The sequence below is a fragment of the Hemicordylus capensis genome, chromosome 3, assembly GCF_027244095.1.
Source record: "Hemicordylus capensis ecotype Gifberg chromosome 3, rHemCap1.1.pri, whole genome shotgun sequence".
Lineage (NCBI taxonomy): Eukaryota > Metazoa > Chordata > Lepidosauria > Squamata > Cordylidae > Hemicordylus > Hemicordylus capensis.
This window is the reverse complement of record NC_069659.1, coordinates 285233650-285259360: the sequence shown is the minus strand read 5'-3', so window position 1 is coordinate 285259360 and position 25711 is coordinate 285233650. Positions and strand designations below refer to the sequence as shown.

At 44.2% G+C, this 25711-nt stretch overlaps 1 long non-coding RNA gene across 2 annotated transcripts; it reads left to right on the top strand.

The window, feature by feature from the left end:
- Nucleotides 1-5050: 5050 nt before the first annotated feature.
- LOC128352392 (uncharacterized) lies at nucleotides 5051-15790 on the top strand. 2 transcript variants are annotated; one of them, XR_008320373.1, is made up of 3 exons: nucleotides 5051-5180; nucleotides 14782-14855; nucleotides 15068-15790. It is a non-coding gene; the product is annotated as an uncharacterized LOC128352392 (long non-coding RNA). The 2 variants fall into 2 exon arrangements; XR_008320372.1 differs by having other exon boundaries at nucleotides 14782-14966.
- Nucleotides 15791-25711: the final 9921 nt, after the last annotated feature.

Genomic DNA, 25711 nt, shown 5'->3' with positions numbered 1-25711 from the left:
ATTAGTTATTGAGAGAAATTATTTCTGTTGTCATCATTAGATCATTTTTTAAAAATTGGCTCCAGGCAGCATCACAGAACAAAGAAACAAAATACCCATGAAAAGAGTTAATCACAAATGGCTAATTATTTCCCCCCATTCTCTTTCCCCAAATCATGAAATATTATCCCCATGAAAAAAGGAAAAGGTCTCTTCACTCATGATCTCTTCATGGATTTTATGCACCTAATCCATCAAACTAGAAACACTTCCTGCTTGTCTCCAATCAGTTTAAGAATAAAGCTGGTGACCCCACTGATCCTAGCTGGTGGAGGGTGAAGCTTCTAATTTATATCTCCCAGGACACATCCAAAAGTTATAGGCCTCCCAGCTTTGGGCAGAGCTTTATTGGACATTCCAATATTAAAGAGCACATTGTCCCACCAGCTAGAAGAGTTATTAAAAGCACATGCCCATGTTTGGCCTTGAAAGGTGTTCTGTCTTTGAACAGTAATGGGAGTAGCTTCCCCCATTAAATTCTTCCCAGTTCAGCAACCATTAAAAGATCAGGAACTCAGGACATACCACAGTTCTTGCTTCTGTATAAAAGGAAGGCTGTCAATAAATAAATATATGGAATATTCAATACTGTTCTTACCCATTCACCTCACTCTGATGGTTCTGTCAAAATGGCATCATATATTCCAATATTTGCCACACACACCTGCAATTCCCATAAAACTCTGTACTCCCTCACATAGGACAGAGCCTCACATAGACTCTGTTCTCCCTCACAAGGACCTTTCCTTTTTTTTACAAATTGTGCTGTAACATCAAAAGCATTGATTGTGCCATGCCTCTCACAGCAATCACTTCTGCAGCTTTTGCTCACCAGCTCTTTGGCTTTGGCTTTCTTTCAGATATGCCATATTGGCCAATAACATTGTGAGATAAAAGCTGGTGACACTTTATAATTTTTAAGAGGTTGATGGAGTAGGGCAGAGACTTTCCACCCTTCTTCTTGCTTTCACCATGAAAACTCCCAAATTTACAGCAAATAGTTTTCTCAGAGTTAGTAAATGTGTTTGGGCTGTACCACTTCAGACTACGGGTGGGAGTCTGAATGCTCCTTCATATTAAAAACATCCCTCTACATAGAAACTACTGTATGTGAGGGAAAGGGTTCTAGGCTAGCCTTCCCTTGATATGCTAGCTTTTCATATAGATGAAATATTTTTGTATACAAGAGCATTCAGTCATGAGAGCTCCCACCTGCAGTGGTACAGCCCAGATATATTTACCATTGGTGAGAACTAGGCCAGTATCTAGGAAATATGGGGAGGAGGGAGGGAAGAGAAGATGGGCTCCTCCTTGTTTAGCAATCTGTCTCCTTTCTTCATTGGTGGCTTCAGTACATGCAGTCTGAAGCTAGTGTATATAGGAAGCTGCCTCATCCAGAGTCAGGCCATTGGTCCATCTAACTTAGTATTGTGTAGTATTGTCCACTCTGATTGGCAGTGGCTCTCCAGGATTTCAGGCAGGTGTCTTTCCAGGCCCTACCTGGAGATGCCAGGGATTGAATCTGGGACCTTCTGCTGCAAAGCAAATACTCTTCCACTGGGCTATGGCCCCATCCCCAAAGTAGCTATGGACTATGTTGAGAGGGTCTGGAGAAATCAGCTGGTCCTCCACTATTTTTCTGCAAGCCAAGTGTAGTAAATGTAGGGTGAATTCTGAGCTGGTCCTATGGTGAAGCAATCATTTGGCTATGGTGGCCAAAGTCTTCAGAAAACACATGCCAAACTCTACACTATCACCTCAGCGAGCCCTTTCTAACGATCCATGAGAAAGGGCTTGAAGGGGCAGGGGAGGAAGCTCGAAAAGCTTACCTCCCCTGCAGACAATCCTCTCTTTGTTGCTGGGCAGGCGGATCACCCGCCCAGATGATTGCCGGCTTCTGCTGATAGCAGGGAGGTTTGTGGGCCAGGAGGCCCCTGGAACTTCCTTTATTTATTTAACATATTTTATACTGCCCAAAACCTGCATCTCTAGGTGGAGTATAACAAAAACAATACAAATTAAGCAACTGATTAAAACATTAAAATCATTTAAAACCCAACATTAAAAACTAAGAAAACCATAAATCTAATTAAAAGTCTATAAATCTAATTAAAAGCCTGGGTGAACAAACATATCTTCAGTACCTTTTTTAAAGTTGCAAGAGATGGGGAGGTTCTTATTTCAACAGGAAGTGCATTCCAAAGCCCCGGGGCAGCAACAGAGAAGTCCCATCCCCGATTAGCCCTCAGTGGCAACCATAGACGAACCTCTCCAGATGATCTCAATCGGCAATGGGGCTCACGGCGAAGAAGATGCCATGGATTTCCAGGGCCTGTTTAGGCTGAGTGTGTGGTGCATTATAGCGAGTACCCCAATGCAACCAGGAGGCTGCTGGTTTGTGGGTGCTGCGTGGAGCCAAGTGGCACCACACACGATCAGTTAGCCCGGGCTACTGCCACATTTGCACCCTTAACCCTGGCTAGCAGCCAGGGCTCCCTTGTGGGTTTGCCGCCGCACCGCCACTGGGAGCTGTGTGGCTCCTGGTGGTTCTCATGTGCAGGCAAAACCGGGCTGGGCTTCTCTAGCCTGGTTCTGCCTGCATGTGAGAACAGCCTCAGCATGTATTCTTCAGGTGGTGATTTGAGTTGACCCGGAGTATCCAAAATGAGAGGGGTGGGAAACAGTCATGGAGCAAAATAATAAACATGATTTTTTTCAGGTATCGTGGCTTACATACCACACAGCAATCTACCGCTCTGAGAGCTGCACTCGCTGCTGCAGTGATGCCTAAAGCACACCCACACTGCTTGGAGAGGTGAAGCTGCACCGCGCCTACTAAGCACTATGTGCATGCAGTTGCAATGGTACTACCTTCATTCCCAATGGGAGTACCTTTGCAACTGCATATATGCAGTACTTAGTAGGCTTGGTCCACCTCTACATGTCGCTTAGGTGTGCTTTTAGGCTTCATTGCTGCAGCAAGCATGCCTTCCCCTTAGAGCTGCAGACTGTGTGGCATGTAAGTCAACATCTCTGTTACAAACATCAGAATAGGGTGAGGAATCACCTCCCCTTGCTAGATCAGAACAAGGTCCATATAGTCCAGCTATTGTTTCCAAGAGTTACTAGAGCTATATGGCCTGGACATTCACAAAGTAGAGCATGTAGGTGGCAGCCTGTGGTTCATCACTCACATCTAATAATTCCAGTATATACTACCTTTGTAGTATATACAAATTCCATTTAATGATCATGGCCTGATAAATCATGAATCTGTCGCATTCTTCTTCTTTTTTAAGAAGCCACATAAGCTAGGGGTTGTCAGTATACCTTGTTGTGAACTTCATACACTTTGTTTGTTTGCTTATTTCTGGGTTCTGAGGTGTTGCACATCACTTTGGACACCTTGTGGTGGTGAGGCAATACATACATTTAATTAATAAATTAATTAAGGGTTGTATGAGAAAGTACTGAGAGCCAGCATGGTGTAGTGCTTAGAGTGCCGGACTAGGACCGGGGAGACCCAAGTTCCCCATTCAGCCATGAAACTAGCTGGGTGACTCTGGGCCAGTCACTTCTCTCTCAGCCTAACCTACTTCACAGGGTTGTTGTGAGGAGAAACTCAAGTATGTAGTACGCTGCTCTGGGCTCCTTGGAGGAAGAGCGGGATATAAATGTAAAAAATAAAATAAATAATAAACAAACAAACTGTGAAGGGATGTAAAATGTCAAGATGTGTGTCTGGATGCAATCCAAAATCATGCATCTTGTGACTTCTAAGTGGGGGAAAGGGGGTGCAGATGTAGAAAGGTTCATGCTGCAGAAACTTTAGCAAGCCTGCCAAACAGCTTCAGCCCAGAAAACGAGCACTAGAATGTCAATATGGTGGCATTTTAACAGCTTTTATTAATGCTTGAAAGCAAACAGCAGGTGTGGAATGGGCAAGGAACAGCAATTGTATCAACAGAATCATATAGCTTGTCATCTGCATACCTATAACCCACTGACCTTTGGGGTTTCATTCTGCATTCAGGAGTTGTGTTCTCATTTATTTGTTCCATTCTGCATTCAAAACATGATCTTAAAAAGAAAAAGAGAATCTAGAAGTATGAAAACTTGGGGGGCAAAGTCCTCTGGGTGGATTTCTGAGCGAAGCCTTGTTATATATTGCTTCCAGCACAAGCCTTTTCTGCAAAAAGCAAATGCAAAAGGGGAACATCTGGGGGAATGAAAATACGTTTGAATCAATAGGATAAAGTTAACAGAATAAAAAAATAAAATAGAATGAACCAAATGGGATAAAAATTCCTGTGGATATATTAAAGCTCAATACTGGATTTCAAGGCAGCTGTGGACTCATAACATGGGCCAAAATCTCTTATGGTGTAAATCTATACTGGTTCAATACTTGTTGCTTTACATCTGGCTGAATTTTCTACTTCTTTATGGGAGCAGATAGTTAAGCAATGGGATAGCTTGAACTTCCAAACTATCCAAGTCACTTTTCTGGGTTCCTTGGAAGGAGCCCAGGCCCAGCCATGGCCTAGGGGTCCCTACAACTGAGGATTCTCCTTGCACTCCAGAGCAGAGAAATCTAGCTTTTGCAGGACCCAGAGTGAGAATAGTGTGGCTAATGCCAGGGAGAAAGTATGGGCCATGTGTGCTACTCAATGGCTACCTGGGGAAAATGGAATTTTGGGGACAGAGCTATCGCTATAATTGAGCAAATGGGTTCAAAGAACCCGGGCATCCCAGTTCTTGAGGGGTCTCCAGCTACACCCCTCCCTATTTTCTTCAATATCTCCCTCACACCGAGGGACCGCTGGGGAGAGGGGTGGACATGGGCCCCGTCTGCCCTAGCTATGCCTCTGGTTAGGGAGGATGGGAAGTCCAAGCAACAGGTGCTAGGAGACAGTTGCCAAGGAGGGTGGAATGTTGAGAGATAGGCAGTTGGAGAGGAAGAGGGGAGGAGTAAGCAGGACAAAAGGGGGAGGGAGGGAGGGAGGGAGGATTGACAGATGTGAGAAGCTGAGTTTTTGTTGAGTCCTCAGAAGAAAAACGAGGTCCTCTTCCCTGAAGCCAAACCATCAAATGGTCCAGGGACCATCTTGTTCTGAGGAGAGGAGAGGAGGAGAGGAGAGGTGAGGAGAAAGACAGATTGGTAGCTGCCACCTTCTATCTCCCATGTTCCAGCTGAGGTGCCCCCCCCCCCCCGCAGCTGCCACTACAGAATATGAATACCACACACACACACACACACACACACACACACACACACAGACATACACACACCTGTCCCCAAAGGGCTCACAATCTAAAAAAGAAACATAAGATAGACAACAATAACAGCCACTGGAGGGATGCTGTGCCGGGGATGATGGATAGGGCCAGTTGCTCCCCCCCTGCTAAATAAAGAGAATCACCTCTTTTAAAAGGTGCCTCTTTGCTCAGTTAGCAGGAACCAGAGACCATCTTGCTCTAATTCAAACCTGGCAGAGTTGTCCATCACCAGTGTACAGTATGCTGGAAAAACTATGATCAAAGGCAGCTCCAGAGGAGGGGCATGGGTGAACTAGTGCTCCCCTCAAAAAATGGCTTGCCCACCCTCTGCCTGCCATTCTGTTTTAGAAATCTAATATGTGGGACACAGTTCATCCATCCATAAATGCACCTTGCCCCTTCAACTACCCCATGCTCTTTTTCCCCCCTGGTGCTACCACTGCCTATGGACTCCTGTTAAGGAGCAATGAGTGGGAGATGAAAGCACAGTCAGCTGATCTTGCACATGGGCTTTTTCTATCTACCTCGAGCATGCAAGAGGACACAAGCAGCAGGAAGCCTAGATCCAGAGAACTATCCAGCAATATCTAGGGATGTGCATGAAACCGGTTCGGAGGCTCTTTATGGGCCTCCGAAGTCTGAACTGGTTTGAAAGGCGTCTGGTTCATCCAGTTCAAAGGCAGGGGGTGCTGCTTTAAGAGCGGGGGAGGGTGCACTTACCCCTCCCTCTTCTCTGTCCTTGCCAATGCTCCTTTTCCCCAAAGTTAATCGGGACGGCAGCATACCTCCCTGCTGCCCCGTTGCCCCTGTTGACCAGGTACAACCGGAAGTATCCGACATTCCTGCGCATGCCAGCATAGGCATGTGTATGTTACACATGGACAGCAGGCATGTGCCTGTACTGGCGTGCAGGCACATTGTATACTTCCAGTTGTATCTGGTCCATGGGGGCAATGGGGCGGCCCCGATTATGCTGCCGCCCCGATTAACTTTGGGGGAAAGTGGTGCCGGCAGGGGAACAGCAGAGGAAGGGGTAAGTGCACCCTCCCCTGCTCTTAAAGCAGCAGCCCCCACACCATCAAGCCACCCCCGTCTGGTTCCGTGCACATCCCTAGCAGTATCATGGCATTAAGAGCAGGGACTCAGCCATAACACCTGGACCAACAGAGGAGCTGTCCAGCAGAGTCTGTTTAGCAGGTGCTAGGTTGCAAGGCCTGGCCAGAGCTTCCCCACAAAGCTGCTTTACCAGTAATTAGCTGGCAGAGACTGAGAGGCTTTGTAGTAGAGTTAGCTGCTCTGTCCCTTCCTGAATCTCAACTCTATCTGGAGGGGAACCTCTTCCAAATTTGCTACTAAATTTCCAAATTTGCTCCTAATATTCCAGCCCCAGATCAAGAAACATTTCCATGAAGTGCTATAGATTCAGGTGCCTTAATCTTCTGCTTGGCACCAAAGAATTGGAGAAGCTGTTTGCTTGTAACTCCCCTGAACATATAAGTTGATCCACTGACTGTGGATCTGCCCAGGGATGGCCCCAGGTTGGGAGAAAATGTACATCTAGTAATAGCTAGGGAGCAATTCCCAAAGCTTATTTATTTACTCTGAGGATTTTTACCCTGCTTCCCAACATAGCTGTCAAAAGAGGCTTACAAAAATTCTTAATTAAAAATAATCTAAAAATAACTACAACATCAATAAATAGGAGAGGACAAATATCACAAAACTGCAGCACAGACCATTATTTAGCTCCAGAGCTTCTCATATCAGGATGTGACAGCCTCCTAAAAAGAGTAATAATTCCCCGCTTCTTAAAGGCTGACAACCAACTGGCAAGTTTAACCTCTTCAAGAAGTTCCAGAAGACCAGTGTCACCAATAAGAAGTCTCTCTTATTGCCACCCCATCTGACCGCAGTGACACCCTCAGATTATTTCAAATCATGGGGGATGTATGGAGAAGGTGTTCTTTCATATACCCAGACCCCAGATCATTTGGGGCTTTAAATATTGACACAGGCACTTCAAATTGCGCCTAGGAACCAGAGAGCTCCTTAAGGACTGGTGTACTATGTCTGTATGATCGGTTCTTAACAGCCTGCTGCATTCTAGGCCAGTTACCCAGCTACCAGTGCACGTAAGCCAGGAGCTCAGTTTGACACTGTCATCCTGACACTGCCCATCCATGCCCAGCACAGCACCCCTCCAGTGGCTGTTGCTGGTGTCTCTCTCATGTTTCTTTTTTAGATTGTGAGCCCTTTAGGGACAGGGAGCCACTTTATTTATTTATTCCACTTTGGGAACTTCTTGTTGAAAACACTATTTACATATTATTATTATTCTTCGTCATCCTTTAAGCATCCCCAGAGCTTAGGATATAAGATCATTGGTTCATCAAGCTCAGAACGACTAACAATTCTGTTCGGTAACCATTCTCCAGGATCCTAGGCAAAGGTCTTCTACCAGTGCAGTAGCCTGATATCATTGAACTGGAGATGCAGACTGCACCCTCTATGTGTAAACAATGTGCGCTACCCCTTACCTGTAGCCCTTTGTGACTAAGAGTAGTAAATATTAAGAGCAGCAGTTTCATCACCTTTTTACCACAAGTGTAGGAGACATTTCTCTCTGACAAGTGTGCTAATTCACCAGTCCCATTTCCTGCTGCCCTGAGGATATTCCCACCCTAATACTGACCTCAGAACATTACTGCTCAGCTTAGAAGATCTGCTTAGAGGAATGGCTGCTAGCCATCAACTAAAATACTTGCTTGTCAGCATCTCCTTTGTCCAGAAAATACTTTGACATACTACCCTCCGCAAGTTTCAATGGGGATATTTTTATATCTGGTTTGAATGGATGATCTCAACTTCAGTATATATCTCCTTTTATCTGTCCTCATCTCTTTCCCTCCTTTAGGTTTGCATACTGGCAAGATCTTAAAGCCCTTTCGCTGGTTAATCAGTATGATTAAATGACTGGCTTGATAACCAGAGAAATTCAAAAATTAAAATTTGAGGTTTTAATCGGGCTTCAGCTGGCCTTGTTCCATTTGAGAGAGTGTTTAGTGCTAATGGCATGGTTGTAAACAGCCGATGTACATTCATTGATTCAGGCAATGATTTGTCAGATAATGGCTTGACTGTGAAACTATTTTCATTACAGAACCTCTGATGATATCACCTTTATTGAAATGCTGAAGTTTTCTCTTAATAAGTTAATTAATCAATTAATGAGTTAAAAGCAGGATAGGTAATTGACCAAATACTTCACTTGGTTGACACCGCTATTATGTTCCCCTCCTTCTTGCATTTCTCTCTGCTTTCCACTGATCCAAAGATGTTAACAATCTCCAAAGATAGCTGTGCAAATGAGAATATTTCCACGATTCCCATGCCATGCAAACTTAAGTTATATTTAAGTTATGTTCCACAGGACATCAAAGTGATAGAGTGAGTCGGGGGAGAATATAGATATACAGTACAGTATCTTGCCTGGATCATGTACTGTGCTGTGCTGTGCTTGGGAATAACTGGGATTCCATATAATCAGATTTTAGCTGGACTTGTTCTCTACATGTTTCAGTAGTTTCATGAGAGGGTGTTCAGTTGTACAGAACAGGGGTAGCCAAGTTGAGTCCCTCCAGCTATTGTTGGACTACAATTTTCATCATCCCCAGCTGCAATACATTGTGACCTGGATATAATGGGAGTTGTAGTTCTACAACAGTAGGAGAGCTTCAGGTTGGCTATCTACTACTACTACTACCGTGTTTCCCCAAAAATAAGATGGTGTCTTATATTAATTTTAGCCCCCCCAAATGCACTAGGGCAATTAGCGGTACATCAGAAATTACTGCTAGGTCTTACTTTCGGGGAAACAGGGTACTATTACTACTACTACTACTACTACTACTACTACTACTACTACTACTACAGAGCTGGTCTTGTGGTAGCAAGCATCTTGTCCCCTTAGCTAAGCAGGGTCCACCCTGGTTGCATATGAATGGGAGACTAGAAGTGTGAGCACTGTAAGATCTTCCCCTCAGGGGATGGAGCCACTCTGGGAAGAGCAGAAGGTTTCAGGTTCCCTCCCTGGCATCTCTAAAATACGGCTGAGAGAGATTCCTGCCTGCAACCTTGGAGAAGCTGCTGCCAGTCTGTGAAAACAATACTGAGCTAGATGGACCAATGGTCTGACTCAGTATATGGCAGCTGCCTATGTTCCTATGAATATTTATATACTGCTCTTCAACCAAAGTTCTCAAAGTGGTTTACACAGAAAAATAAATAATACATAAATATTATTTTATCCATTAGGACCATCCATCAGGGTGGTCCTCTGTTTCAAAAGAGCTCACAATCTAAAAAGAAACATAAGGCAGATACCAACATCAGTCACTAGCGGGATGCTGTGCTAGGGTTGGATAGAGCCAGTTGCTCTCCCCCTGCTAAATATAAGAGAATCACCACTTTAAAAGGTGTCTCTTTGCTCAATTAGCTGGGGTAACCAAACCTTTGGTTTGGAAGTTGATATTGTATTGACAATAGCACATAGAAGCTTTGACTGAGCTTGTAATTGTAAATATACAATTTAATGGTTACTAGCTGACCAGGCGCAGAGTGTCTGGGCCTCTAGTTCTCCCTGACTCCCCCCAGCCCCTTCTTCCTGACTCTTCCCTCAGGCATCTCTGACGCACGCCCGGCCCGCTTCTCCCCCCACTTCCCACCCGCGGTTTCTGGCCGGCTTTCAAGCTGCCCCACCCCTGCTGCCACTGCCTCCTCTTCCTGGTGGCCCAGCAGCCGCTTCATCACCTGGCGGCCAGGCCAGGCCAGGCCAGGCCCACCACTGCCGCCTTCTTCCGCCGGTCGCCTCCTCAGGCCAGCGTGGCTTCACCCGCCATCCGGCCACCTCCTCAGGCTGGCAGGGCTTTGGCCACCAGCCAAAGTCAGGAGCTCTTGTGAGTTGCGCCGCCACTCTTGCGAGAGGGTGCCATGCATCCCCACTCATCCAAGACCAGCCCATCTTGGAGAATTAGTTATATAGATGGCTTCCTCAAAGCATTATGGTAACTACAGATGCTGAGAATAATCTGTTACTGAGATCCCTAGAAATCATTTACCTCTGTATGGAATTACAGTTCCCAAGTTTTTCTCAAGAGGGGGAATGTGACTAATATTTATGTTCGTAGTGTATGCCCCTTGTTTTCTTGGCTGGTTAGTTCAAAAGCTGGGACTTTTGCTTCGTTTTCAGTAGGGATGTGCAATTTGATTCACACCAAGTTGGGGGCAATTCATTGATTCAACTGCAAATTTAATTGCCCCTTAAATGAAAGGGCTGAATTAAGGTGAAATCAAATCAGCCCTGATTTGGCACAAATCAATTAGCATGATTCATTCAGCCATTTTGGCAAGCTTCCCCCGCTTGCTTATTGGTTTTCTCACACTGGCTTCCAATTGGCTTGAGAGCTCTTTGCTTCTTGGTTGGCTTGTTGTCATTGAAATCAAGTGTTGGCATGGGCAACTGTGCCCCCATTGGCTGGGGTGAAGGGAGGAAGGAGGAAGGAACACGGAACACTTTTGGAGGGAATTTCAAAATGTATTCAAAGGGACTAGGAGGCAGAGAGAGAGCCCGTATGAAGAAGAGGGTAAATCAGGACGGGAGGAAGTAAGGCAAAAGGAAGGTTAGATTTTGTGCCCACCCCTAGCACTGAGGATATATGCTGTGCTACCTCTTGCTGCTATAAACTGGTCTGTTTGTGAGATGATGTTCTGGCAATAAATGGACAGTGGCAGCTCAGCTGTATGAGTCTGTGTTTAATATTTCTTGGAAATTGCTGTAATAAGCTCCATGTCTGGCCTTGGCTAACTTGTGCTTCACTCCCTTCTTTGATCTGCTCTGCAATCTGCATTCTGCATTGCAAGGTGTAATCAGTCAAAATGTGGCTGAAGACGTTGTTCTGGCTGAGTTTATGGCTATGCTTACTGGCTGCTAAGGGTGCTGCTTTGCTGTGGCAGCTGCTGAAAGTAAGGACGGACTCATAATTGTGTGTGAGAGAGCAACTTGTGCCAATTATGTTACTGCAGTGCAGGCACTGTGGCTGGCAGTGGATTCTGGGTCAGTGACAATGTTCCCTGTAACAGGGATTTCCAGATGTTATTGACTACAACTCCCATAATCCCCAGCCAAAGGCCATTGCAGCTGCTGGGAGCTGTGGACAACAACATCTGGGAATGCCTGTTACAGGAAACACTGGTCAGTGAAGCTTTTTTTTTTTTTTTTTGCCATCTTTGGACTGTGTGTTTGGTAAAATGTGTTGTTCTGTGTTGGGAGGGACTGTGTGTACTGCTTCTGTTCTGCAGAGCTGTTTTTCAAGGCAGGATTCCAAAATTTATGCACTGCACTCTGCTTGTTTTGCCCATAGGGAACAATGGGGAACTCGAATCACCCAATTGTTCCCCATGGATAGGTCCTAGGAACGCCAAAGTGGGTTGGGTGGTACAGTGTGATGGGTTCTACTATCTACCTACCAACCAACCCACAAAAGAAATGAGCAGGTGGGCAATTTTTAGATTTTCTTAATATAACCTAACCCCCCATGTGATGCTATGGGGTTGTGGTTTTTTTAAAAAGTTTGTTGTTTTTAAAAAAATTGCCTGCTTGCCCGTTTCTGTTGTGGGTTGGGTAGTAGGTAGCACCCATCATGCTCTACTATCCAACCCACTTTAGTGCCCCTGGGACCTACCCATGGGGAACAATGGGGTGATTCAAGTTCCTCATTGTTCCCTATGAGCAAATTGTGGGGTGTGGTTTTTTGTTGTTGTTGGGTTTTTTTGCGAATTCTCAATTTGATTAATCAAACTGGCTGGCAATGGCCGACTGGTTCAATGAATCAATTTGAATTATTATTATTATTATTATTTATTATTATGAGCCCCTGGTGGCGCAGTGGTAAAAACTGCCGCCCTGTAACCAGAAGGTTACAAGTTCGATCCTGACCAGGGGCTCAAGGTTGACTCAGCCTTCCATCCTTCCGAGGTCGGTAAAATGAGTACCCAGAATGTTGGGGGCAATATGCTAAATCATTGTAAACCGCTTAGAGAGCTCCGGCTATAAAGCGATATATAAATGTAAGTGCTATTGCTATTGCTATTATTCAATTTCAGTTTGAATTGAATCACAAAAAAAAAAAAAAAAAAAGATTCATGCATACGTCTAGTTTTCAGCCTCCAGAGAAGCAAGATGTTTTTCAGATGAGTAGGCCATGGCTAAATTCAGTTCACCCAATATCTCTCTGGCTTCATGGTTCACAATCTATCTACGCCTCTCTTGGGAGATATAGGCACTTGCTAGTGAAGGCACAAATCCTTCACTGAGTCTCTCCTACCCAAAGTTTCAGGTTTGCCTTGACTGGAGGCAGAATGTTGGCTTGCTCTTTCTCCCAGTAACTCAATCAGTGTAACACGAGTGGTTGTGTGCCATAATAGCTCGGCATGAGAAGACATTTTGCCTTACGTCAAACAGACAGGCGTGCCTAGGTTGTTTTCACTTTCCATGCTGGCAGGCAGCACAGTGCGCTTGTTCAAGCCATCTGGATGTGTTTTCACGAAACTGATTCCTTCTCTTACAAGCACTTCTGACATGAGGCATATCATTCCCTATACCCCTTAATACCCTGCTGTTTGTGGCACCCTATATAATCTGCAAACCCAAAGGATGTGTCCGTACACACATTATTTTAGCAGTCAGCCTGCTTATGGAAACACACTCGCTGTGCTTTGGGCAGATGTACAGCCTTCAACCCCAGACTGAGCTGAGGGGAAAGCTCACTATACTTCCTATTTGCAACCAAAAGCAGTCTGTACAGTGCTGATTGGCAGCCCTTGTAAGGGCCCTTCCCCTTTCCTTGGAGCAGTTTTTCCAAGTTGTTGGGTTTTTTAAAAAATGATTTTTTTTAAAGCAGCAAACAAATACTTAATCACATAAACATAAAAAGCATTTTAACATTTTTTTTTTAAAGCAGATTGTCCATCTGAAGCATTAGAGATGGGAGGGAGGGGCAAAGAGAAAGAGGAAGCCACACTGGAACTGGAGCCAGCCTGAGTGTGCCATTTGATAAGTTAAAGTTGGAGGGAAGCGGAACTCACTTCACAGAACTAAAAATCAAAGTAACTCCTGCTTATAAGGATTGTGCACAGCCTCACAGAGGCTACAGAATTCTGCAATCTGTCCTGCCGTAGTGCAACATTTGGACTAGATGACCCATTCCTTTCAAGCCTATCATTTTTTATAGAGCCCAATTTTACATTTTTGCTGTAGTTACAGGTTTGTGCCACAGCAGCTACAGCATCATCCTGCCGTGCTAGTGCAGTACAGGAGAACTACGCAACTCTGCCTCAGTGGCTATCAAAACCACCTAAAAGCCACCAACTGTACAAATTTCTGCATGCAGGACTGTGCCTACCTACCTTTCCCTTAGTTTCTCGAAAGTCTCTCCGATTGAAATGTAAACCCCACCTCTCCTTGCCCCATTCCTTTCCATCCCCTGACTGGCCCATCTGTGATATATAGGAAGGGGATATTTTGGGGTCTATGTTAAACTGAAACACTCTTATTTGAAAATATAGCCCATCTTATTAACACCTTATGTTCAACACTTAAAGAAACTGTGTACAGGGCACACAGGACCAATCTATATGTGTGCAGGTATAGTTATTAACATGTTATGTTGAATGCATGTACATGTAGCAGTACACCACCTGTAAACTTCCCAGAGCCACAAGTTTTGGGCAGTATAGAAATATTTTAAATAAATAAATAATATCTGTACCATACATTTGAGGAACCTAGACATGAGTTCACTTTTAAAATGAACACAGGTATGATCTTTCACACACAAAAACATGTACATGTGTACAGATATGTGAATGCAAGTACAATATAATGTCTGAATAGGGCTGATGTCCCACTGGTTTCAGTGGCTCAGAGGGCCAAAAGAGACATGACATGGGAGATCTGTACTCAGTTTAAAAAAAAATTAAATGCACCTGTAGATTGCTGGCATGTGCAACCAACTGGAGCAGTAGTGCTGGGTGCGGGTGTTCATAAGCCCTGCCATTTTCACAGTCAAGATGGCTCCCCCTTGAAGGTTTAATCTCACTCCCTCCCTTCAAGCAAGAAGGAAGCACACAAAGCCAGTTCCCCCTTCCTCTTGCAGTCTTGCGGACTGTAGAGAGGGAGCTCTCCCTGTCGTCTGAATGTGGACAGGAGTGGGAGAAGCGGAACTGCGGGTCCATTGGACACACAGTTCTTTGTTACATAAGAATGCAGCCATTGTCTCAGATGAACAGGACAGTATTGTCTTGAGCTTATTTAATCAGAACCACATACTTACAACGGCCCACAAAAGAAACCCCAGCCACTTCTGCTTCTGTTCCTCACTTCTGCATCTATGTCTCATCCTTCAGCATACAGGAGATGGACACCAGCAGGCCCTGATCATTGCCAAAATGTCAGCAGGTCCCTGTCCTTCCAGTTAGAGGTGAATTGTTACTCTGAAAATATTTCATCCTTAATTCCTGCTGCATGAGCCGGAGCATGCATCTCCATGGGGTTATGCTCTTTCTAATTTATCTGCTGTCCCAGCATCCAGGTCAGATGTCTCCATTGCTTTCCACCCCCTGCCCTCCTCTCAGTTTTCAGAGACAGTCCGTCTCCACTTACGCCCTCTCTCTTTCTTTTCTCTCCCATCAGCAAAGCATTACTCAGCCAACTGATGAATGAAGTAAGGAACGGTCTGACAGCCATGTTGAATTTGGAAGCTGTCTTGGGGGAAAACTTGGAAATCAGGGGACATGCTTCTCAAATGTCCCTAACTCAATAGGATGCCATTAATCTGAGTTTCAGTATTTCCTGATTCTTTCACCCATTTAATGTTGCTGTTGCTTATGTGGTGGAAGAATAACAAATTAAAAGTCATGAAGGTGAGGATGCAAAAAGGATTCACTACAGTTTTGTGTACAACTGGTGTTTAAATGTGTGAATTCTTTCATTCAAGACAGTGGTTGACATATAGAGCAAGGAAGCACTGGTGCAGCAAGCGAGTAGACTAGCACTGATAAAGCAGCAATTTTTGATGCCTTCCCTTTCTCCAGGAAGCTCTCTGTACCACCCCAAAATATGTGCCTGAGGGCTATAAAACCCTCAGGGGCATATTTTCTGACGGCACAGAGGACATTCTGGGGAAGAATGTCCTCCGTGCTTCCCTGCTGCACCAGTGCTTCATTGGGAAGTTATGTTAGTCTGCTTTCTTGCTGCACTGGTGCTAGCAAGTGAAATCCAGCCCCAATATAATTAGATGTTGATATGTGCAAATTAATACATATTGGACAAAACATGACCCTAATAATGTACTCACAGTAGTGTGCTTTAAATTAGTAGACAGAAATCAGGGAAGAGATCTGATGCTATTGTGGACCTGTGGTAAAACATCAGATCAATGTGGTACAGCCATCAAAAAGTGTAATTAGAATGTCAGAAACTATTAAGAAATCAAAAATTGTACACATTATTATGAGAATGTCATTAAACAGTGACATGGAGTATCTATTTCTTTGAATTCTCTGTGTGGGTCTTGCCATCTCAAGAAAGATATAACAAAACTAAAAGCACTACTAAGAAAGGAAATAAAAATGAAAGTAGTTACATTGAAAGGGTCCCATATGATGAAAGATTTAAAAGTCTTTCAGCACAGTACAGATGACTTCCATCCCACTGACTGGTTTAAGTAATTTGCATCTGCTTATTTATACTTTTTACATTGATCTGTAGGTCCCTTGTATGTGTTTTATTGAAGGCGAGATTCTGGATGGTCTATGGCATGTCCCAGTATGAGAGTTTTTATATTAAGAGTTTGTCACATACTTGAGTCATGGATTATTTAGAGGAGACATAATGCAAGTGTTCCCTTATATAGTGATCACTGAAATTCTGCCTCTGGCAACAGGCAGTACAGAATGCTTCAAAGGGAAAGGTAGGCGGAAATATGTGAATATTATAGGTTACTTCATCTCTTTAGAGCTTCTAGCAGTTCCAAAGGATAGTATATCAGGCCTGCATTAGCCTTTGTCAGATCTTTCAGACAAGATCCAGTAGTAATAGAAGACAACTATTAGAACCGAAAAGGGGTTGAGTCGCCAACTCTGGTTGAAGCGATCCCTGCAGATGTTTGTTACAATATTGCTTTGGATATTTTTCACAAGTCATTAACAAAGTGCTCATTGACTGGGAGAAACAAATGGCACATCTGTGTCTTGATGCCAGCTGTGCCCCTTGATGCCAGCATGCTGGTGTGCTTCTGACATCAGTGCAAGGAATATGGCCAGCATCAGGACATGGATGCCCTGCCTATCAGCCTCTCTTAGTCACTAAGCACTTCATTCACCATTTGGGTGCTTCCAATCTCTTTCTCACTTGTGAAGGAGAGAAAGTAAGCACCTACCAGTGAATAATATATTCGCTGGGGCACAGGCAGCAAGTCTGTGCCCCAGTCCCAGCCACACACCCTGACACTGATGTATCAGTGTCCAGGATGGGGCTGATGGAAAGCCCATTGTCAGGGCTGAATGTCGCTGGGCTGCCTTCAAGCTTGCTATGTACCTGCTTCAAAGCAGGGAGTTACACCTTTTGGGGGCCACTAAGAAGAAGAAACTCTCATATGTCCTCACTAGTCAAGCCTCTAAGAATAACTGGATTTTATAAAGTTTTCAGCAGCAAATATTACAGTCTTAGAAGAGAAACTGAAAGTAAAATTGTGAAGCTAGAAATGGACCAGCTAAAGCCTCCAGGAAACTTTGAGTTTGAAGGCACTGCTGCAGAGAACTGCAGAAGTTAGAAACAAGTATTTAAGTATTCTGTTGAATGTGGAGCAGATCAGAAACCATGGGCAGCACGATTCCTTCATGTGTCAGGTGAAGAAGAGAAGCATTTATAATACTTTCAACCTGATGGCAAAGCAGATTATGGGGGGAAATCAAGTTTTGATCAATAACGTTGAAGCATACTGAGAAGAAATTTTATATATGAGAGGCATGAATTCATTGCTTGAACTCAGAGTGAAGGTGAAAGCATCAACCCATCAGTAATTGATGCGGAGCTCTTAGCACAAACCTGTAAATCTGGGAGCTGTGTGAATCACTTATTAAAAATCTCATAATGTGTGGAATAAAATCAGACAGACTGAGAATCAGATTTGTCAGAGACCTTTGCCTAGTCAATAGGGCAGTCCCTTCTGCTTGCTGCAGGCCAGCCCAAATAACTGATCCAGAGCTGGAGCACACACCTTCCAGGTCTAGATGTTGTCACCTTATAACGCAGTCTAGTCCTGTCACCTGTTACATTTGTGATCTACCAAGCCAAGTGCCCCCTACCAACCATATATTATAGTCAGTCTGCCAAGTGCTTGATAACCCTCCCTGTTTCTGCAGTCCTAGGCAATCGAGTCTTTGGTGAACCAACATTTTTTAGGAATGTGCAAAAAAAGGTTTTTGCATTCTGTTTCAAACTTGAAATGAAACACAAAATGGCTGAAATGTTCAGTCAAACCAGCTGTTTCAACGGAAAAAAACTCGAAATGTTTTGAGTGTTTTGGCCTTAGGGAAGAATGGGGAAACTTGAAACACCCCATTATTCCCCATGGATAGTTACTAAGGACACCAAAGTGGGTTGGGTGGTAGGGCATGATGTGTGCTACCTACCACCCAACCTAGAAAAGAAATGGACAAGTAGATGATTAAAAAAAATTGACTTCCCCAAACCCCTATAGGATCCTACGGGAGTTGGGGGCGGGGGAGGTTAAAAATGTCTTTAAAATGTCTTGCCCATTTCTTTTGTGGGTTGGGTGATAGGGAGCACCCATCATGCCCTACCACACAACCCACTTTGGTGTCCCTAGGAGCTACCCATGGGGAACAATAGGGTGATTTTAATTCCCCCATTGTTCTCTATGGCCGGAACAGGTTGCACTCACAGAGTGCACACAAAAACACTGCAGAAGCACTCAGTAAATGGGAATCCATCCCTGACAGCACACATATTTCAAACATAGTCCAAAAAAGACCAAAAAAGAATCACTGACCCATAATCCACTGCCAGGCACAGTGCCTGCACTGCAGTAACATCATTGACACAAGTTGCTCTCTCACACATAATTATGACTCTGTCCTTACTTGCAACAGCTGCCACAGCACAGCAGCACCCTTGCAGCCAGCAAGCATAACCATAAGCTCAACTAGAGCAATTTTAGCTGCATTTTGACTGAGTACACCTTGTGATGCAGATTGTAGAGCAGACCAGAGCAGTAAGTGAAGCACAAGTTAGGGTCAAGGCCAGACATGGAGCTCATCACAGCAATTACCAATAAATATTACACACACAAGAGAGCTATCACTATCAATTTCTTGCCACAACACTATCTCACAAACAAATCAAACCACTACTCAAGGACCCAGACTCAAGGGCACCCAAATTCTGCCTTTGTCAATCTGAAATCCAGCAAAACCAGATAATTATAGCAGCAACAGCACAGCATATTATACTCAGTGCTGAGAAAACCACAAAATCAAACCTTCCTTGATTCCTTCCTCCTCTCCTGGTGTATCCTCTTCAAGAGAGACATACTGTAAGCTAGCTCTCTCGCTCTCGCTCTCTCTCTCTCTCTCTCTCTCTCTCTCTCTCTTGTTCTCGCTCCCTGCCTCCCAGTCCCTTTGAATACATTTTGAATTTGAAATTCCCTCATTTTGTGTTCCCCTCCCTCCTCCTCCCCTACCTCCAGCCAATGGGGGCACAGTTGCCCATGACCACACTTGATTTGTAAAATAACAAGCAAACCAAGAAGCAAGGAGATCACAAGCCAACTGGAAGCTGGTGTCAGAAAGCCAATCAGTAAGTAGGGGGGAAGGCCTCCAAAGTGACACTTGGAATGTCCAAACGTTTTGACTCGAAACAGGGTTGTTTTGTTTCAAGCTAGAAACATGACCTTTATTTGAAGGGTGTTCTGTTTTCAGCTCAAAACACTTGAAACAGCCCATTTCGAGTCAAAACACTTCACCTTCTAAACATTCTGCTCATCCCTACAAAACCTATATTACTTTCTGATTTGCCATTACTTGCCTTCCTCCACCTTCACTGTCTGCATATTGTGTGCCCAATCCATTGACATGCAATAACATGGCACACAGATAAAAGCACTTCATTGATGCAGCAATCCCCCCCCCCCTTTTCCAAAACCAAGAGAGATCTGTCCATTGACGCTCAGGGCATCTGCTGGAATATTTGAATAGATTTGACTTGGCTCCAAAAAGTTATTCTACTGCAGACAGGCAGACAAAGAGCTGCTGAGAGAAGGGTCTTGCTTTCCTCTGCCAATCAACAGTGAAGGCTGCCTACAGAAGCCATGTACAGATGCTTAAGCATTTAAAAGGCCAAGCCAACCTGCTATAGCCATTTTGTGCAACATCAAATTTTTACTCCTCTGTTGGCAGCTCTCTTCTCATAAAGTAGTTAATTTCCCTTCCCCTTATGCCTGCCAGTTTAAAATGATCGGGTGTTAATGGTTCAGGCCAAAGCACATTTTTTCATTTTCCAAATTGTGACTGTTCCTCTCCTCTCCCAGCCATTATTCCTGACCAAAGCCCAGCATGAGGTTGTTTGCGTTGATGTATTTTTAATCCCATCCTCCTCGTTTCCCCAGTTTCACATGGCAGCCGACCACATTAGCCTATGTAAAAGCTTTGCCTCTGGATTGCTGGCAGCCAGACTTCCAAGCCCAGCTTGCAGTTTTCCCCCAGAGTGGCTGGATTGATTGGCTACAGGCAGAATGGGCACGCTTCTCCACTGCTTGGACTGAAACGGAACCATCTGTTACACCTCTAGTTAAAAGTACATAAAGTTGAGCATTTGTGTGTAGACAATACCACCCCTGATACACTCCCCACCGCACATCTCACTCGCACTTTGGCAGAATCTCACACCATGATGGGGCCCAGTACAGGAAAACCGGCACTTCAGCTCTGCTGGAACGAGGCAGAGCAGAGACTCCCGTGCATAAATCAACCGTTGCTTGTTTCACTACGATCCTTGCCACTGACAGGCCCACTAAGTGGGGGCAGTGGGGGCTTGGAATCACTTGAGCAGGACCCTTCGATTGGTGTGACTCTGCACCTTGGGACTCAGCCTACATCTCACAATCATCACTCTATTCCCCATCTACTCTGATGCACAAACAGAGCCACGTCTAATCATCGTTTCTGCCTCCAATTCAAGTAGCTTAGACTGGCTGAAGAAAACACAGGTTTGTCCCTGAGAGCAACTGTCCCTTTGCAGATCTAATTTATGCATTAATTGAATATGAATGATCTATTCAGTAGAAGAGGACATTGATTTGCATGTAGAAGATCCCAGGTTCAACTACTGGCAACTAAAGCTAAAGGATCTAGTAAGATGTGATGGGGACAACTTCTGCCTGAGACCCTGGAGAGTTCAAGGTGCTGTCAATCAGAGTAGACAGTCCTGGGATCATCTAGAAGAATGGCTCTCTCTCAAGGGTGGTATTGTCTTCATAGATTGGCTCCTCATAATGGTCCTCCTGTGACCATCTCAGCCCAATCCAGGGGTACAGATGGTGGGGAAGCTTGAGGAGCCACTCCTCACTTAAGGTTTTGTTGGGGGTGGTGGGGGTGGAATTATAGGTTACTAGGTTTGGTGTGGGAGTTCAGTAGAATGAAGGAGGAACTTCTGCACTCCTGGCCCAATCCCATGACATGCTAGTTGTCCCAAGATAACATTGTTTGTTGTACTACATGCTCTCTCTCTCTCTCTCTCTCTCTCTCTCTCTCTCTCTCTCTCTCTCTCACACACACACACACACACACACACACACAAACACAAAGGTAATCCAAATCCCTTGCCAAGAAAAACTGAAATTTGAAACCAGTATAAATTATATAAAGGAATTATACACTTAATGAGAGGTGTAATTTAAAAAAATTGTATATATTTGTATATTTTGCATAATTTATATAGCTTCTGCTAGTCATTGGGGGAAGTGCAAAAAGCTATGCAGGAACTGAAGCTCTGCCACAAGATACTGCTGGACTCCACTTCCAGAAATTTCACTATATATTGGTTCAGTTCAGATGTAATGGGAAACCATGGTCTCCCACTACAGGAGTGAGCCCTGGAGAGCAACGGATTCACTCACTTCACCCCTCCATTTTCCTGGTATGCTGAGGAAGGTGATCAAAAGCTTCTGCTTTTGATTTTAAACCAATCACAGTTCCACATGCCATCTGAACTGTGGTTAGTTTTATCTATGGTTTCTTTAAACAAACCAAGATCAAACTCTCTGGTTCCAGATCCTGGTTTGTGAACAAACCATAGTTAAAACTAACCACAGTTCCATGATTTTGGACTATATGCAAACCTGTAGTTAGTATAAACATTTTGATCTCCTCCTTCAGCATGTAGAGGAGAAAAGGGGGAGTGCACAAGCCCACCGCTCTCCAGGACTTGTTCACATAATTCACATAGTTCGTTCACAACTGAACCAGGTCATTGCCTACAGATTCTCAAGCTTATCTTTACTACCATAAGGGACAGACACCAAGAATCAACCAGTCAAAGTAAAAAAACCCTCTTAAATCAAATTAGTTTCAGTGGATTCCGTTGAACGAGTCTAAACAAGTGCTTCACTCTCTACTGGATTCTGAAGGCCTTAATAATATTTCAGAATTCTGCCTCCCTTCTAAAGATAAAAGCTGTTATTTTACGTATGCTAAATTCTACACTTTTGTTCAGTAGCGGCTTGTGAACGCGCCGCTGCAGCGGGACGATGGGAGGCATCTTTAAGGGAAAAGAAAGTCGCTGCTTACCTCTGCAGCGTGCCTTCCAGCAGCCCCTGTGGCAGGGAATCTCTGCCACCACTCACCTGGCATAAACGGAGCCGAGGCCCCCTCCAGCAGCCAGGTGAGTGGTGGCGGCGATTCCCCGCCAAAGGGGCTGCTGGGTGGCATGTTGCGTAGGAAAGCAGAGACTTTCTTTTCCCTTAAAGATGCCTCCCGCCGCCCCCCAGCGGCACGTTCACGTGCCACTACTGCTTATGTTTATCACTGAGAACCACAATTCATTGCAAAATAAAGTTTTAATTTTTCAGGTTTCAGGTTTTGAACTGAATGGAATGTCAAATATGCTTTCAGATTTGTTTCATTTCTGGCCCAGTATTTATCTTGATTTAGATAGTGAACTAAATGATTGAATCTAGCTATTCCTGAAGTGTACATTCCAGTGGTTAACAGTCCACAGTATGTTTAAAGTGCCAGGCACCTGCTTTGAATATGTAGGTTTATTTTTCAATCATTTGTTCTTGTTGTGTCGTTGTAACAAATGCTGACATCGTTCTCTTGTAATTAGTGTTACAAACTTCCCATTTTTTCATGGAGATACAGTTCTCCACTGCCATCAACAAAAATATTCTTTACCACCAGGAAAGCTAGAAATCAGAGATCTCTTAGTAATGGACTTGATTAGCATACACTGCCCAATGTATGCATACATTCAATGCAAAGGTTCTGATTAGAAGGTGAGAAAGTGCTATCTGGACTGGTACCAGTATACATTTTAACAGTAGTACTACAATGTACCAGAATAAGCCACTGCCACCATCCAACTATTCCCGCCCCAGAAGTTGCTACACTCTAGGTACTGAGAAAATATATTTTATGTGCTGGTAAAATCATGCTTCCATACTCTCTGTGGAGCATAGCAAAGTCATATGAATCAATGAAGCTGCCTTATACTGAGTTTGACCATTGTTAGTCTAGGATCTAAGTCTAAGACTTTAGGATCAGGGTGTGTATGAATGGTTCATTGAAGAACTGGTTTGCCTCGAACCGGGCCAGTTTGGAGGTTCGATTGGAGACCAAACAGAACCAGGCCTGGTTTGGGTGAACCCATTTTGCAATAGTAAGGGGTGGCCAGGTGGGGATTGCGAGAGAGGTAAAAAGTTTCTTACCCGGCCAGCACAGCAGCTGGCACTGCCGCCGCTCGCCACCACTCACCTTTCCAACATGGCCTCAAGCACCCGCTACTTTACCAAGCTGTCAACTTGGCAAAGGCTCAGTTCTGGCCTCTGGTTCCAGATCCTGGTTCACCCACCGCCGCTTTCTCCTCGCAACCCCCCTGCCGCCGGTTTTTTGCCTGGCCGCTCACCACCTTCTTCCCCTGCCCACCCACCCCTGCCAGCTGTCTTCTTTGCCCTCCCCACCAGCCATCGTCTTCACTTGCCTGCCCCACTCCTGCCCCCACCGCTATCTTCATCTTCTGCTCTCCTGCCTGCCCACCCCTGTCACTGTCATTTTCTTTGGTCGCCACTGTCGTTTTCTTTGGTCACCGGCCACCGCCTTTCGCCATCATATTTTTTGCCTGCCCGCCAGCCAGCTACAACCCCCATTTTCTCCCCCATCCCCATTGCTATCCAGGCACCTGCTCGTGAACTCTCGCAAGAGCTGCCACACAAGGGATTAGCGACGGGTATGCCTTAGAGAAATATATATAAAGATGAAAACACGATCCAATCAAATCCCACTCTTACAACTATTTCTATAGACAGAGCATCATGATTTTGTTTCTTTCAGAAAAATACCCAGAAGCAAATAAAAAAGAAAACAGTAAACAAAATGTATACTGCTCTGAGATTATATGGTTTTTGGAATCCAAATCTTAAAATAAAAGAATTACTACAAGCTATGTAATAGTCCCATAGACTCAGGATTCTTAAGAGATTGTTAGTCCTTAAGCTTTCTCATTCATAAGTCAAAGGCTTTTCTGACAATCAGCATCTAAAAATCAAGGAAGGGGCATTGCTTTATTTGAACCGAAGTTGATGTTTAGTTATGACTTACCTGAACTACTTCCTGATGGCAATTATGCTTTTGAAGTGTACACTGTTTTCCAAATTGAGAAAATTGTGAGATATTTCATTTGCTAACTATTGCAGTGAATAAATAGCTCACGCCATTTGAACAATCCCTTATTCTCAGGTCTATGAAGATGTTAAAGACATCTTGAAGGCATATTGAATTTCTCAGACAGAAATTCATAACAAATGCAAACTTTTTATCACAAAGGCTTGTATTCATGCACCACCACAGGTTAAGATGGATGGCTACATTTTAAGAACCAAGACAAGAGCCAATGGAAGAACAACCAATAATAGTTTCCCATTGAGATACACAGGATAGGAAGAAAGATGTCACCCATCCAAGGTTACACAAATTCCAAAGGGCAGAGGTATTATTCCTTTGTAGCAAAAACAAAACACCATGCAACCTCATAACTTTAAACTGGTTTAAACTAGTACAACAGTGATTTAATTTTGTAGTGATGTATTCAAATGTGCTGCAGCACCATAAAGACTAACACATTTCTTTTGACATCAGTTTTCATGGACTTCACTTGCATTGTTGCAAAATTCCACAAATGTCCAAGGGCAGAATCAGCATCAGAACACAGTCTAGTTTCCCAGCTCCTAGACTATAAACAACATCATGGTGCTTTGTGTTATCACTGGAACACTTGTCTTTCAGTGGTCCAATGTGAGGATCCATTGGTACCTCTTACATTCCAGCAAAAGTTCCTCAGGTTCAAAAACACCTTTGTAAGAACAAATCATTTTCAAGCCATTCATACGATGCCACCAGTCCCCAATTCCCCCATTGAATATGAGCTTTTATCTCCCAGTGCTATACAACACACACCTGCATAGCTAGGCCATGAACCCAACTGATGTGTGAGTCCAAGGCTAATTGCTTTCTTGTGGATGCTGACACATGTTTTTCTGTGATCGCTCTACTATTGTATCTGAGTGACAGCTACACAGGCTGGCCCAGGAACCTACAGTAGGATTTCAATCTCACCTTTTCACTCTCCAAGTGTTGTGATTTCTTCGAGCCGCTTCACTTCGGTTTCATGTGTGCTGCTATAGGTCACAGGCAGGGAGGTCACTGGCTTGAATTTTAGTAAGCATCATTGGCACTTGCTCATTTCTCTCCCTATTGTATCCTAGACAGCTCATCCCTTTCTCTTGAAGAAAGCCACCATTCAAGCTTCACACACACTTCCCATTTATATCCTGAACATTTTGCAAAGGGGATGGATTTTTATTACAGTTTCTGTGGTTTTTACCCGGCCATTTCTTGTTCTGATGCCAGCTGCAATGCCAATGGTCTCCATCTCTGAATGGGATTTGTTAAATTTTGGCTACTTACAGTTCTCCCATTTCTTCCTTATGTGCTTGGTACTTTCAGTATTCCATGCTATTGCTCTCAGCAAGCAGCAATATGT